Here is a 6,000-nt window from a genome sequence, read left to right as displayed (position 1 = left end):
CCTATACAATGCAATTTTGGGAAGACACCACAGGAATTATGGACTGGTAAAAAATCAAATATTTCTCATTTGCAAGTATTTGATTGTCTTGCCTATTCCAATATCACAAATGTTATCAAAAAGTTGGATGATAAGGTAGAAAGTGTATCTTCTTGGCTATAGTCATGAAACCAAAGGGTATAGGTTGTTCAATTCAGACATAAGAGAGGTGATTAGTAGCAAGGATGTCATATTTGACGAGCAAGGAGCTTGAGATTGGTATAAGAAAATGTCAAATTCTACACCAAAATATCCATCAATATTATCATATTTGGAGGAAGAGAATTCATTTGATAAACTAGTAGAGTAGTTTAGACAACGTATTGATGATTCTTCATCTTCTAGAGTGTAATCAAATTCTATACAATTATTCAGTCATCCATAATGAGAACGTCACATGCCAACTCGTTTGAATGAGTATGTTGTTAGTGATGATAATTATTTATCTGATGAAAATATTATAAACTTTGTTTTATTTGCAGATTGTGATCCAGTTAGGCTTGATGAGACTATCAAAGATGATCATTGGAATCAAGCAATGGACGAAAAGATGCACGCAAATAAGAAAAACAAAATTTGTGAGCTAACTTCTCTAACACTTAGGAAAAAGCCAATTGATATCAAATGGGACTACACGACCAAGTATAAGCCAACTGAAGAAGTGGATCATTCCAGAACGAGATTAGTTGTTAAGGATACAATGAAAAGGTAGGCATTGATTACTTTGAAATTTTTGCTCCTATTCTCAAACTTAATACTGTTCGTATGATTATATCTATTGTTACCAATAATTCTTGGAAGATTTGTTAAATAGATGTGAAGTTTGCTTTCTTAAATGGTATTCTTAAGAAATAAATATATGTTAAGCAATATGCAAGCTATATGAGGAAAGGCCAAAAAAATAAAGTTTACAAGTTAAAGACAATTTTATATGATTTGAAGCAAACACCTTAAGTTTGGTATATTCGTATCGACTCTTATCTTGTTGGGAATGGATTTCATACTTTGTATATCAAATTCAATTTTGATGGTGATATTCTTATTGTACGTTTATATTTGGATAATCTAATTTTTACTGACAATAATCCCAAGGTGATTTCAGAGTTCAAGGAGGCTATGATTAATCACTTTGAGATGACTGATTTAGGATTAATATTGTATTTTCTTGACATTAAAGTTTCTCAAACAAATGATAGCATATTTATTACACAGACGAAGTATGTATGTGACATATTGAAAAAGTTTAAAATAAAAATATTGCCAAGCCTATATTGACTCCAGTTGAAAAGAAGTTGAAGTTGGTGAAACATTACCGTAGTGATAAATTTTGTTGACGTCACTAATTTTAGGAGATTGGTAGGAAGTCTTAGATATTTGATTTCAACAAGACTTGACATTACTTTTGGTGTTGGGTTAATTAGCAGGTTTATGGAGTTTCATGCCAATCACATTGACAAGAAGTCAAGAGGATTTTGAGATATATTAGAGATACACAATCTGATGATAGCTTTTATCCATGTGCTGATAATTTTAGTTTTATTAACTTTACATATAGTGATTGGGTTGGTGACATAATTCAAAGGATAAGTAATTCAGATTATGCCTTGTTATTTAGGTAGGGGTATATTTTCATAATTTTCAAAGAAACAACAAGTGGTGACATTATCCATAGTCTAAGCGAAATATATGACAATTTTACATAGTGCTATTCAAGCATTATGGTTGAGAAAAATGCTTAGTATAGTGAAATTTGAATACATTGGTTTGAGGCAATCTTATTAGTACAAAAAATCACGCAACTGAAGTATTTATGCAATGTATGAAAATTTGGGTAAATAACCACTCAAAAAATATATTTGATACGAATATACTAAGCCACAAGACTCTAATTGGTCACTCAAAAGATAAAGGGACACTGTATCACCTAGAAGGCAAAGCAACAACGTAAAATATTAAGTGGACAAGACTCTTAGATGAAAAGAACAATAAAAACAATACTCAAGGAATAAGATAGTTTGGAGGGACTAAGAATTTTATTTCACGGATGACTTCCTCAACCTACAAACGTAGATTTCAAGTCCTTAAATAGAAAAATAAAATTATGAAACCTATTCTAATTGTAATACTAAAACATCACTTGACTGCATTTCCTAAACCAATTTTGATACCAATTCTAATCTAGTTATCAAATAACAAATCAATTTCTAAAATTATTAAAATTCTAAATAGCTTGATTAAATTTTTTTGTCAACATTGCTTCCCTTAAACCAAACTCCGTATAATCCAATATCATCTCTAACTTGAATCATCATTTCAAGTTTCGCCATAGTGTAGACAATGAGAAATTGTTCCCCATTTTTATTTTTACACATGGGAGTAGATTAAACTTGTACTTTGTACACAAATGTGTTGCTAATTCTGCCTTGTCAAAGAATTCCTCCATATTGACCTATTCACCAATGAAACTACCACGATTTCTCAAATGATCATTATTGACACAATGGTAAAAAAAAATAACAAATCATATCTTTTCTTTTAATAATTGTCTTTGACAAAATCCCTATCCATGACAACTCACAAACAAACTTACGTAATTTCACAAAATTTAAATGTCTTCCTTGCTTGAATTTCTTGGTTTTCTTAATTTTGTTATTATGTGATTAATATATTATTGTTAGTATCATTTCTTTTCTCCCACACATATTCTTATGTATGTAAAATTGCCTCCCCAAATATATTATTTTTATGAAATTTATCTCCTATATCTTTTTAATGAATTTTTTGAGTTCTATAATTTAAGAATTGTTGTGGTTAACCTGTTTGCTCAACTTTTTTAGGAGAGGAACATTCATTAATTAGTTCACTTGGCAATAAAATGAGAAAAATTTGAATATGCAAAAAGAAAAGAAAATTGAGAACTAGAAGTAATTTTTTATTTAAAAAGTTGTCAGTTACATTAAAAAAATGCCATTAAGTACAATATTTATTGAATTCTAATATAAAATAATGAAACTATTTCTACATAAATACATAAAATTCATAATTGTTCTCAATGAGTGCTTATGTTTTGAAAACGCTGAATTATATCTTCATTGTCAATACTATTGAAAATATCTCTCTCAATGTATGTCATCAAGTAGTCATTCATCCAACAATCTCCCATTCGATTATGCCACCAACTCTTTACAATCTTCATTGTTGAAAATGTTCTTTCTACAGTAGCAGTAGTAGCAGTAGCAACAGGTAAAATCAATGCCAATTTTATAAGTAAATAAACCATTGGATGAACAATGTTTCTTTCTGTCTCAACTAATTTCTTAGCTAGACTTCCAATCTCTTTTAAGTTTGTAAAATCCTTTCTTAACCATAAATGTACAGCTGGTTATCCAACGCCATTAAATCCATTAGAGAAAACTCCAAGGGATAAAATTGAGAAAAATGCATCACCTTTTCCTTGTTAAAATATGAGAAACAATTATCACGATTAAGGCATTCCATGCTAAGAAGCAATTCAGTAGTTGTCTCTGAAAATCAATCACTAACCTCCAAAAGTTGCATATCTACAACACTGTTGAATAAATCAACTTTGTAGACATGTAAATTTATGACTTGGAATTTTACGCCGTGACCTCTCTTTAAGAACATGAATATCACCTATATTCAGAATTTCAATCTTGTAGTTATTTCAAAATAGTCTAACTTGCTTCAATAAATCATTCTAACCACTGATGAATTGTAGGCCCTATTTGTAAGTATGCTCTTCCAACTTTATTTCTATCATTTGGATCATAATTCACAATTTTGACACGTAACCTAGGATCTGATGGAAAATCATATAAATTTATCTCAACTCGATGTTTTGTAGAGCTTTGCCCTAAATCACTGGATCTATTTTTTTCATCAACTTGTTTGTCTTCAACTGATTTTCTTGCATAATATTTTTCCATCACCTATTTAAAAGAATAAATCATGACAAAAGTTAAAATTATGCAAATATTAGGCATACTACAATTAATTACATATACTAAGAACTCAATTATGAGCAGTTAAAATATATTTTCTCTATGTTAGATAAAAATAAATCGATAGATAAAATTAACGCTATAAGGATAAAATTATAAGTGTTATACAACAAGGAATAATAGTAGTTATAATATCAAAAAATCAAATAAATATGAAGAGATATGTTGAGTTATTCAACTGACCTGTGTGAATTGTGAAAAAATTTTTGCAAGAAATAATTCTTGTTAATTTTGTAAGACTTAACTACACTGTTTAGAGAATTATTGTTTTGATGAAATGTTTTAGGAGATTTTCTTCTTCTAGATGTAAAGACGTGGTAGAAGATGTTTTAACAACATTTGATTTTGTGAAATTTGTTCCTAAAGTTGAAAGTCAATTTAGTTACTTTTAACTTTTTTTGCTATAAATTAGAAACAAATTCACGATACCTTTATTTCGTATCTAGACTATTTAGTTGTTTCTTTAATTTTTACTAAAAATGAAATAGGAATTCATGTATAATAGACATTAATTGTTTAGTTATTCTATAATTTTTTCCCTAAAAATTAGGAATAGATTGATCATTGAAAACTTCCCATGTATGGAAACTTGAGAGATATAGTTAATATATGTGGAATTTTTCTAATAGGTACCCTTAGGGAACTTATTAACACAAATGGTATTCACCTAACCTATCATATATATATATATATATATATACACACACACACACACATACTAACAATTATTATTCTTTCTTGTATTTATATACTTTTCCTATTTAATCTTACCTACCTTCCCTTGTATTTATTTACTTTCCTTGATTAATCTTATATGTCCAAAAATATAACACTTGAAATATATCTTAACGATATATGTGTTTTATTTTAAAAAATATAACACTTAAAATATATCTTATATTTTCCTAATTAATTTTATATTTCCAAAAATATAGGGCATTCGTTAGACAAACCGATACATGTGTTTATTGTTTACCTATTCCATAAATGTCTCCTCGTTTTAAGGGAATAAATGTCTCCTAATTTTTGAGAATGAATTTAGTCAAGAATCCACTATATACAAGTACAAAATATGGTTCCTACATTATCTCTCTCATAATAAATAATGGTGGGCCATCATACTTTTGCTTCACAACTTTGCCCCTCATTCCTTTTATTTTAGGGGGAGGGGCAAATAATGAAACTTACGTGAAATTTTACCTTATATCAAGAATATTTTTTTAAAGTTGAGGAGGGAGCAATTGCCCACCCTTAACACTAAATAGCTCCGTCCCTGTTGAGATTATAATTTACTTATATCAATTCAATAGATTCAGCAAAGGATTTTAAATTGCCTTGACGATTTTGATTGAATCATCTCATGCTAGGGATACTATATGCTAACTATTGCCTTTTGAATTGTTCTATTTAATTTTTATGTGTTATAGTTTCCTCCTATTAATTTGTTCCCTATTCATATTCTGGTGCATGTGTCAAATACTCACAGCTAGTCACAATACAAATACTTGAGTTGATTAGTAGAGGAGAACGTGATTATTGGATTGAAATAGTTATTTTGTAAGCAGTGTTTGAGCAGCAGTGGAACACTTGTAGTGAGGGTAAACTTGAAATATAAAAAGTGATAGGAAAATTTATATGATTCAAAACTACATACAATAGCTTTATTATTGTAGAGATAATGCAAGTGAATCCCTAATTTTTAGGGTATCTGAACTATGCTTTATTCAATGCGGTCTAACAAGAGAAATGGTGTATGATATATAGAGAAATACACTTTTCATCTCTAATGTGTGGGTTGTTGATCAATTTCATCTCTGAAATTGCACCGAAAACATATTTCATCCTCAAAGTTTTTCAGTTTTAGTCAATTGAGGATAATTGGCAGAAACACAAACAATTTGGTTAAAAATGTATCACGTGAGAAGTATGCCTTATTAGT

Source organism: Coffea eugenioides, chromosome 6 (genome assembly GCF_003713205.1).
Source record: "Coffea eugenioides isolate CCC68of chromosome 6, Ceug_1.0, whole genome shotgun sequence".
Taxonomy (NCBI): domain Eukaryota; kingdom Viridiplantae; phylum Streptophyta; class Magnoliopsida; order Gentianales; family Rubiaceae; genus Coffea; species Coffea eugenioides.
This window is presented reverse-complemented; position numbering follows the sequence as displayed.